At 54.4% G+C, this 10887-nt stretch overlaps 1 protein-coding gene across 3 annotated transcripts in view; it reads right to left on the bottom strand.

The window, feature by feature from the left end:
• Positions 1-10887, bottom strand: part of HIVEP3 (human immunodeficiency virus type I enhancer binding protein 3) — a 500899-nt gene that overhangs the window by 129507 nt on the left and 360505 nt on the right. The gene's annotated exons all lie outside the window — the stretch shown is intronic.

The following is a 10887-nucleotide window of genomic DNA, read 5'->3' as shown; positions in this document are numbered from 1 at the left end:
AGCGGGCGGGCGCCGGCGGCGGGCGCGGCTCTGGGCCGCCCCGCGGCCGCTTGGAAGCTCCTTATTTGGGCAGTGATGTCAGGGGAAGTCGCAGGGGCAGGACCACCCACTTCTTTCCATTCACTCCCCAGAGTTTCCTGTCGCCGAGCCCGGGGGACCCCGGCGCCCGCATGGGGCGCCTCTCCGGCCGTCTCGGCCCCGGCGTACCCGGCTTCGCTGCCCGCCGCTTGGGGTCCCCGGGCGGCCGGGTCCCGGCGGGCGGGCGGCCGCCGGCAAGGGTCTGCGTCTGGGGAATCCCCGGCTCCCGGAGGCCGCAGGGAGGGTCTGCGAGGCGGCCTCCGCGGTGACAGGCCGTGTCACTCCGGGCGCCGCCCCTCCCTCCGCGCCCGCCCCGGCTCCCGCGCTGTCATTTCCTCCCGGGCCCTCCGGGAAGGGCAGTCAGGGAAGCCCCGGTCGCTGCCGCCGCCGCCGCCGCGCGGGGCCCCTACTCTGCAGCAGCCCGCCCGGCGGGCGTCCATCGTCGTCCCCAGAGTGCGCGGTCCCCGCCTTGCTCTCGTGTGCCAGCCCCGCTCCGGGAAGCCCGCGCCTCCCAAGGCGGGAATATACCTTCAGGAGCGCTGGGCGGGGCAGGCCTGGCCGGGCTCCCTGGGCTCCAGCCTCAGGGTGAGGGTGGGGCCACCCCGGGGCTCCCCAACGGCCTGACTTTGCCAGAAGCTACCGGATCCCAGGTTTGGGACCTGAGCACATTGGTCCCCGCTTTGGCCAGCCCCCAGCCGGGCCCCCCACCGGGCTGCTTCCCGAGGGAGCAAAACGGCCAGGGCCTGGAGACCTCACCAGGATCTGTATTTTACAGATGCTGCACCCGGAGGTTGACTTGTCAGGTGATTCACCCGAGGTCAACTCTCTGCTGTACGGGGGCTGACCCTGGCTGACGCCAGGCCTGGCCTCTGCTGGCTGGGAACAAACTGAGGAGGTTCTGGGGCCTGGGGCCAAAGTCAGAACAAGAGTGCGGCAAGCTGAGTGCCCAGGGTGCCAGCTGAAGGAGGCACTCCCTCTCCAGGTCACAGAAGTTCAAGTACCCACAGGGTGACTGACTACTAAGCTGACCACGGCTTCCACAAAGGCCTCGGAGGCCCCAGGCTTCCTCTGGCTCCAAAGTGATGGCCTCAAATTCAAGGGCCTGCCTGTCACAGGAGCAGGCTCCCTCTGGCCAGAGGCCATCTAGGCCGGGGCTAGTGGCCCCAGGGATTTCTGTACTTCTCCATACAACAGCTTCCGGCAGAGCCTCCACCTTCCCTCCAAAAACAGGTTAGAGCAAACAAACCCCTCCCAGACCACCAGCTTTAATGGAGAAACCCTGACTTCCAAAGGGGAACTGCCCTGGGGAGGGAACCAGAGCTCCAGGGCCTGCAGGGGGAGGAGGGAGGTGTGATCACAGCTGGACACTCACTGGGCCTGCACACTCACGTACACAATTGCACACTCGCTGGCTGGTTGCCAAGGCCCCCAGCTGTTCTGTTGATCACCACCAGCCCAGTCCCCCCCATCTTCCATCAGCTCCCAGAGCTCAATCCCACCTCTAATTGGGTCATCCCCTTTCTGACAAAGGCTCCATCGACCAGCTGCATCTCCTGCAGCTCAGCCCTCTGCATCCTTTGCCAGCACTCTCTCCAACCTTCCACCAGCTTTCACTTTTGGGGGTTTTTGCACAGACTTTCCTCTGTCTGAAATGCCCTCTCTACCCCTCCTGCGTCCTTCACACCCTGAATCAAGCCTGCCCTTAACATAAGTCTTTCTCTTAATTAGGGCAAGTGAGACAGGGTACCCCGAGGGATAGGACCCTGCCCCTCACTCCACTCCTGCCCTGCCCTCTGCCCTGCTTACTGTTCCTGGCTGGGAGCAGCTCCAGTTGGGAGCAAGTGGATGTCTTGTTATAATTCATATGCCCAGAGGGGTGACATTTTGTGATTTGCACAAAGGCTTAGATGACAGCCTTTTTCCTGCCCCAGGATGAGGACCCTCTCCTAGCGTTGAAGGGTGGCCCTGCCCCACTGGAAACTCCTAATGGATTCAGTCACCCTCCTATGTTGCCACAGGCAACTCAATGGTTCCTGCCTCTAGAGACGTACCCATCACCCCAAGTTGCAGTCAGCTGGGAGAGGTCTCCCCTCTTTCCAGATTGGAAGCTGCCAGGATATTGCCATCTTGGTTCTCCTCTCCTGCCAAGACTGAGTTTACAAATGTTTGTTAAGTGAATGAATGATCCTGCGGGGCAAATCAAGAGACAAGCGAACCATAGGAGGGGCAGATTGATCCAATTCAGAGCTGTACCTGAGGTTCCAGGGGCCCTGGCTAGGGGCTGTGGTGGAAGGTGGGTTCTCAGCGAGACTGGACTGGATGCTCAGGAAGCTGGGCCAATGTGCCAGCCCTGCAGAGGCTGCCCTGCCAAGGCCCTTTCCTTGGACCGCTCCTTTGTTCCAACTTTCTGTGGCTTGGGATTTGTCTTCCCCCTCCTTTCTCTTAGCAAACTCCTGTGCAGCCCCATCTAGGCAGCCTGGGACATTCTCATCCCAGCCCCCAAACATACAGTCCATACTTCCCTTCTATAGCAAAGTAGCATGCTATAGGCATGAGGCATGAGGAAAGTGTGTTTTATCAAGCACCTTCATTGTGCCAGACATAGTCACTCTGGATTTTCCGGAACCCTGCAAAGATCCTGCTCCTTACCCCCAAGCCGCACTTCCCATCCAGCTGTGGCCATCCTCCAGGCCAGGGGTGTCGGCCCAGAGCCTTCACTCAGCTCCTCCTACAACCAAAGCTCCTTGTCCCCTGTCTTGAGACTCAGCCCCCATCCCAATTCTGGTGCCAGTTCTCACTGAAAGCTAGAAGGTCTTCAGGACTCCAGCCTCAGAGCTCAGGGACACAGGATGGAGGCAGGCAGCCCTTCTTCAAGGCTAGAAGCCTGAGCCCAACTCTGTTCCGTGAGCCACCACCCCCACCCTGGGGCCCCAGGCACCTTTCCCACCCTGCAGCTGGATGGGCCCCAGGTGAGAAGGCAGGTGGTACCAGGTGCCAGTTCCTTCCTATCAGCCCTTTCCCTTCGTATAACTGGGCCAGGTCTTGAGAAATTCACAGAGCTTGGCCCTGAGGGCTTCCCCACATTCCTTCATTCCTCAAACATGAATCAGGCTCCTTCCCTGTTCTGGGAACATGCAACACACAAACCTGTGTTCTAGGAGCTCTATCCAAGGATGGAGACTGGCAGGTAAACAGATCATCCCAGTGCAACTTGCTAAATGCTACAGTGCTGTTTGCCAAGCTTGGGGCAGGGCGGGGGCACATGAGGTGAGAGATAAAATTCATTCTCTTCTGGGGCTACGATTCAGGGAGATTGTGGTCCAGGTGTCCCGGCTAGATTGCTGAATGCTTGTTTCCATGGAAACACTGCACACACACACACACACACACACACACACACACACACACACACACGCACTGGGCTTGGTTCTGCTGTGAAGCCAACATCACGCTGTAGAGAATTTACAGACTAAAAGAGATTGGAGCAGGGGAAATGGTTGGCATCTGATCTGTCATCTAGGATGCTGTCTCTCTGTGAAATTTTGTTTCCAACTGCTAACAACCAAATTACAGATAACAGTTTTGGAATACACCATGGTTTCTAAGGGCTGGGGACTGCCATAGTGGCCTTGGGAGAGCTTTCAAGGTGGGGCTGAGCAACTCACTCAGTAGGCTCTCCAGGTAATTAATGTTTGGGTCTCGCACTTACTTACCAGCCACCCTCTCTCCACCCTCCTGACCCCATGGCTATGATTTCCTGTATTCAGATGCTTTGTGGCGTTTTACTGTCTGTCGATGTGTGTGTGTGTGTGTGTGTGTGTGTGTGTGTGGTTTGTGCTCTCTTGACAGATCTGTTACATCAGTCCTCACTTCTCACAGAGGTAGCCATCTCTCTCCTGGGACAGAGAACTAGGGACTCCTACAGTTTATGGAGTCCACCTGGGCTGCCGATGGACTCAGTCCCAGCCTCTCTCCCCAGCCTGAGGGCTGTGTTTCCAGCTTCCTGACTCAGTCAGGCACTCACTCATCCTTCATCTGATGCTGTGGGTAACATCATGGGCCTCGGAGCCACAGGGACCTGACTTCAGTTCCCAGCCCCACTTACTGTGTGACCTTGGGCATGTTTACATGATGTTGGTGACCTTGACTTCCTCATCTTAAAGGGCTGCTATGAAGATTTGACAAGAAACTGAAATAGAGCCCTTGATGGAGCACCCGGCACCTAGTAGGTGCTCAATAAACGGTAGCAACTGTTACTTTGCTCCCATATTGTGATCCAGAATCCTGCTCCTCCTATATTGTTTATCTTCATTAATGGAGGCGCCCATCACCCCAAGCCCAAGCCAGAATCCCTCCTCCATTCCTGCTGCCCCAGTCTAGGCCACCATCATCACCCAGTTACAACAGCCTTCTCCCTGATCCCCCTGCCCATCACCCCCTCCCATCCATTCCCCACGTAAGCGAAACTCCCTGAGACAAATTCAAGTGGGTGCCTGCCCAGCTAAATTACCCTGTCTATTAGTGCCTCTTTTAACAGCCTCAGTTCACCTGCCCAAGCCTCCCTCTCTCTGCACCACCCCATGCTCCCACCATGCAGAACTGCTCACTGTTTCCGAACCTGCTGAGTGCATTTTGCATATTTAGTCCCCTGTACTGTTATCCTTACTCATATTGCTTGGCCGGCTCCCATTCAGCCTTCCAGGTCAGCTCAGAGGCCACTTCCCCTGTGAAAGCCTCTCTGGTCCCCTGGGTGGCATTGGCTGCTTCCTTCTCTGTGAATCTCCAGCGTTTGGTACAAATGTCCTGGCTTGTGCCCCACTATGTGCAGTCACTTCATTCATCTATCTGTTGCCCCTTTAGTTTCTGCAACTCCATGCACAGCCACGTCTTCCTCACTGCCAGGAACGTCACAGGTATTCAGAGCATACTAAGGACAGACTTCTGTGCCTCTGGCCGTCCTGTCCAGTAAACAACTACAAGAGGCCACATGGCCTCCAGCCCACTGACTAGTTTTCCCCAAATGACAAAAGCATCCTTTTTTCCTACACTTTAGACTGAGGCTTTGGCTCAACCTGAACACCATGTCTGCCTCATTCTGGCTTTTCACCAGCGTTTCTGGGGACTCCCACAGGGCCCAGTGAACCCCAGGTGAGGAGGGTGCGGCCTTTGGTTCCAGGAAATCAGAAGATTAGCCACTCCCCCTGGCAGCTGTGAGAACAGGTTTTCCCCAAGCCAAGGGGCCGACTTGCAAGATCATCAATAACGAGCACTATTTACTCTGCGTATGGCTTCTTGCCTTTCCATGGGAGGTGCAGCAGGAGAGCATCAGCTTCTAAGCCTTGGATTAAGGCAGTCTGTGTCCTGGCTCTGACCCTTACTAGCTGCTTAACTCTCCTGAGTCTCAGTTTTCACGGCTGTAAAATGGGGAGGATAACACATCTCAGGGAAGGATGACGAAGATCAAATAAGAGCTGATAAAATTAAAGGAGTCAGTGCCTTGTGAGTATCAAGCAGCTGGCCTGTAGTAGATGCTCAATAAAGGGAGCCCCTCCCCCCACCTCCACTCAAGGTCTTTGGAGGGTACTTTGATACATGAGACTCAGTCTTTGACAGTAGCTCATAAAGTAAGGGAAGGGAGGAAATGAGAATTTAATTGGACCCCATAAACATTAAGACAAGAAAAACAGTAAAAGGTCTGACAAGAAAAAGTTTCGGGAGCAGCAAGAAGGAAAGGGAAGTTCTGGGATGGCCTTAAAGCTGTCTCCCCTTGTGTGACTTTTATCCAACAGTGATTGCTACCACCCATGTGGCCAGCCCAGGGCGAGAGACTGGGGATGGGCAGGGGGTGGTCACGAAGGAGTCCCCAGGCAAGACCAATGAGGCCTGACGGGACCTGTGCATCTGACAGTCTGGCTCCAGAGAGGACTTGCACACTCAGAAAATAACTACGATAACAGTGAATAAAATCAACAGATGATGCAGAAGGGATGTCAAAGAGACATGTGTATGGGAAGGGGTGGGGCCTGGTGTGAAAGCTAACTTTTGGAGCCTCCATCTAACAACAGCAAAGAAATCTAGAAATGGTCTCACTCCACCCCTGCTCAGGCTCCCTCCCTCTGCAGCTTTTCTGACCTCTCAGGGCAGGTGGTGAGAGCCCCAATCCTCCATCCTTTGGCCTTGGAGTCCTCCTGCAAAGAGGGCCTGGCCTGGGCAAGATCACTCACTAGTTCCCTAAATGCAACAGGAATGTTCACATTCCGTGTCTTTCCTCATGTGCTTCCCTCTACCAGGAATGCCCTTCCTTCTCCTCCTATCCCCCCATCCTCCCTTCCCTCTCCTTCGAACACTCTGGTGTTATTATTTTTTCCTGACCAGCCCCCCCCCCCAACCAGTAGAATTAAAAGCCTCCTCCCCACAACTTTCCTGTAACTTGCTTTGCATACATCATCAGAGCATCTATCCCATTATAGTAAAATATTTGTATCTGATGCCCCCACTAGGTTGGGAGAGCTCTGAGGGTCTATGCCTGGCACCTAGTAGGTGCTCGACATACAGAGGACCTGGACGGCTTCCTCCCATACGTCCCAGAGTTGGGGAACATGGAAGCATCTGCCCCTCTGGCTGGGGATACAGACGGAGCCCCCACTGATCCCGCAGGAGCTCAAGGCTCTTAACACAGCCATGCTCCTTCCAGCCTGAAAACCAGCCCTCTGAGGCCTGTCTCCCCCAGGCCTTCCTGCTGATTTTGGACAACCTGCCCCTTCGACTCCACCCTGAATCTGACTGGATGAGAATCCCAGCAAGCATCCTGGGGCAACTAGTGTACCACTTAGAAGGGGCTGGGTCAGGGGAGGTTGGGAGCAGAGGCAATGTCTCCAAGCATGGCAGGTTGGAAGAGCCGGAGACCTGGGGAGGGAAAGGTGGGCACATGGATTTGGTGGCTGGTTCTGAGCTTGGAGGTGAAGAGTCAAGAGCGATCTGGGAGTGGGGAGGAGGGGATAACAGGTAATTTTATGTGGCAGATTGATAGGACCATGTGGTGCCCAGAATTTGGCCAAACATTATTCTGGGTGTGTCTGTGAGGGTGTTTCTGGGTGAGATTAACATTCAAATCGTTAGACTGGGTGAAGCGGATTGCTCTCCCCAGTGTGGGGGGCCTCATCCAATCCACTGAAGACCTGAATAGAGCAATGAGGCTGAGGAAGCGGGAACTCCTCAGCCTGACTGAGCTGGGACACTGGCTTCTTCTAGGCTTTGGACTCGGACTGAAACATCAGCCCTTTCTGAGTCTCCAGACTGCTGGCTTTCAGACTGGAATTTACACCAGCGGCAAGCCTGGGTCTCCTGCTTGCCAACAGTAGGTCTTGGGACTTCTCAGCATCCATAATTACACGAGCCAAGCTTTGTAATAAGTCTCAGGCTCTCTCTCTCTCTCGTGCACACGTGCACAATATACATATATATATATATATATATATATATACTATTTCTGATATGTGTGTGTGTGTGTGTGTGTGTGTGTGTGTGTGTGTGTGTGTATCCTGATTCCCTAGAGAACCCCAACTAATACAGAAGGTGAAGGTATACATTCCCCGGATCTCAGGAGGGTCCCACATTCCTTATTTGGCTTCCCTTTTGTCCAACAGCTCTCCAATAAGTGGGCATTTCCTACCTCCTCACATCTGGAGTTGGCTCCACGGACCTGGGAGAGCCTCTCTGCAGATGGACAGAAGGTGTCACTCCTCTGGAGAACCCCAGTGCTAAGTATGGGCCTAGCACTCAGTGGGTGCTCAATGTGCTAGCTGAACAAAATAGACACCTCACCCTTATTTGGGTAGCCCTTGGTAGATTTGGGCACAATCGCACCTGTACCTTCATGTCCTCTCCAAGGCTCTGCAAGAGGCAGGAAACGGACTGTCAGCCCCAGTTGCCAGATGAGCAAATGGAGGCCCAAAGAGGACCTAGAAGCAGTCCCGATGGCAGAGGGGCCAAGGAAGGACGCAGCCCTGGGGCCAGGTGCCGCCGCCTCACCCAAACACATGCATCCTCTAACAGATGTTCAGTGAACACCTACTACAGGCTGGGCCTTATTCTGGGGACTAAGAGTAAGTACCTTAGTGGGCAAGATGGACAAAAAGCTGTCCCCCCGTAGAATTTACATTCTAGAAGGAAGAGCCAGACAATAAAGAAACTGAATAAATAAGTGAATTATATAACATGTTAGCAGGAAGTATATAAAATGGAAAGTACAAGGTAGAACAGAGTAGGGAAATCAGGAATGCAGGGCTGGGAGCTGGGTCACAAATTTAAATAGGATAGTTAGAATAAGCCTCATTGAGAAGGTGGCATTTGAGCAATGACTTGAAGCAGGTGAAGATTGAGTCCTGTAGATACTGGGGGGAAGACCTATATAGGCAAAGACAACAGCCAGTGCAAAAGCCCTGAGGTGAGAGTGTGTCAGGCATATTACTTGGGGCCTTGTAGGCCATTGTGAGAACTGTAGCTTTAGGAGAAATAAAGGCTATGGTTGGGGGCTGGGACCCCACAGCAGGTCTCCAATGGTTACCACTTCCCTGAGATCCAGCTTGGGCAGGCAGTGAAAGAGTCTGAGGATGCCTGTACGGAGGAAGGAACAACAAAGAAGAGGCAGGAAGAGATTTTTCTTGATTACCATCTTCCTCAGCTTCAGCCAGACACCTCCTGGCTTTTACCTGCATAATTCCTAGGGGCCTGTCTTCTTGCTGCTGGAATTTGAGGTTAGGTTCCAGAGCAGTTTGGACCCCCACTGGTGGAGAGGATACCGGACAGGTTATCTAACCTCCTAGGGGATGTGTTCAAAGCCAAAGTCAGACCCCGCTCCTAAGGGCTGTTTGAGGAAGTGGGGGGTAGCTCTCTGGGGACATGCCCCTCTCAGGGGATTTGTGAGGAGTCAACCAGATAAGGGGCAGGAAAGCACTCCAGGTAGACTGTAGAGTGCTGGCCCCCTGGCTGGCTGTCACTTTGCCACTCAGCCTCAACAGGGAGGCAGGGGCTCTGCTTTGCCTCCACTACACAATGACAGATGTAAGAAGCAGATCCATTCCCTCAGCCTAGATGGAGTCGCACTCAGTAGCCTAATTTTAGACAGCATCTGCTCTTCTGTCCCAGAGACTCAGCTCTGTCTGGGATTTGCTCCGCCTGGAATTGCCAGAGAAACAAATTCTGTTCTATGGGTACAGGCACTGGTGGCGTCCAGATCAGAGCTGGCCAACAGGCCCTTGCCATGGGGAGGCCCCCCAGGAACTATGCTACACCAGGACATCTGGGTCCTCCTTCTTGGTCTCCCATCTCGTGCCCACAGCCACGGATTCCTGCAGGTGCCATCTTTGATTTCCATTCTTCCCAGCGGGTGGGTTAAGCATGGGTCTGCTTCCACCCGAACAGGAGGACCTCCTGGGGACTCTTAGCCATCCTTCTACCTGCAGCTCCCAGCACAGGTCCTGAAGAGTTCATCCCAAGTAAGTACAGCCCAGTAAGACCAAGACTAGGGAGAGCACTAAGGAAGGTGCCGCTATTGGCAAATCTTCCCAGAAAGGCTTCTCAGAGGAGGTGACTTTTGAGTTGGACTTTGAAGAGGGGGTAGGTGTTTATCAGTGGAAAAGGCCACCCAAAGAGGAGAAACAGGTGAAGAAACAAAAGCTTGAAAGAGCACTGAATGTTTGGGAATGGCCTGAGGGAGGGAGGGAGTGGAAAGTAGGGATTCTAGGTGTGCTGGGGACACAGGGCCGAACTCTAGGCTGAGGAACTGGGCTGGTGGCTGCAGGTGAGAGAGCCTGTGAAGGGGGTCTTTGGAGCCTGTGCTCCGACAGATGAGTGTGGGTAGCTTCCAGGTGTGAAACCCAGGCCCTTAAAAGTGGGAGGGCCGCCTTCCTTGCCCCCTCCGTCCATGGCCTGCCTGGTTCTGTGCGACCTTACCCCCCTACCCCTTGGCACACCAAACGGAGGGTGTGCTGGGGTTGCCCACTTGCCTCCCAGACTCCCACCTGAGTGCTGGGCTGCGCATTTCCACGCACCAGGCCATTTACCTCCCGCGCCCGGGCCACTGCAGTCACTGCTCCATCCTTGTCTCAGTCCCCAGTTCCCATGGGCAGGATCCTCTTTTGCTTCTCTGGACTCGGCTTCTCCACCTGGTGCTGCCATCTAAGATTCCTCCAAAAGCACCCTGCAGTCCGACCTGGCCTGCTCTCACCTCAGCCCTGCGCTGTGGCACAGGGGACGGCAAACCCTGCTCTCCAGGCTACAGGCGCTCTGCGTGTCCTTGTCTAATTCCTCTTAACAACCCTTTCAGAGGGTGATTATTTACCCCTTTTCACAGGTGAGGAAAAAAAGGGTTTGATGTGGTGGACTAGAGGCTGATCACACTGCCAGGAAGTGGTGGTAGGGGGTGGACGGACCCCGGTCTGTCCTTCTTCCTCTCCCACCAGCCTCCCTTCAGCCCTGAGGGCAGGGCCGGGGCAGCTGGTGCCCGGAGCACAGGCGGTCACAAGACCTCTGGCCCACTTGGGTGGAGAGCGGAAAACTGGCATTAAAGGAAGCCTTTCCCAGAGATCTTACCTCCATGCCCTTGAGAAAGCAGGAGTTAAGAGCTTATGTAAAGAGATTTACAAATATATCCTACAAAACAACATTTGGATGATTTAAGTGTTAAGGAATCAGAACCATATGGATTAAATGTCCCTGACGTTACGTATGGTTTTAAAAATTAGAAGGAAATGTACTGGGAACACACACACACACACACACACACACACACACACACACACACACACA

Source organism: Monodon monoceros, unplaced genomic scaffold, assembly GCF_005190385.1.
Source record: "Monodon monoceros isolate NGI ecotype Baffin Bay Population unplaced genomic scaffold, NGI_Narwhal_1 Super_Scaffold_18, whole genome shotgun sequence".
NCBI lineage: Eukaryota > Metazoa > Chordata > Mammalia > Artiodactyla > Monodontidae > Monodon > Monodon monoceros.
This window is presented reverse-complemented; position numbering and strand designations above follow the sequence as displayed.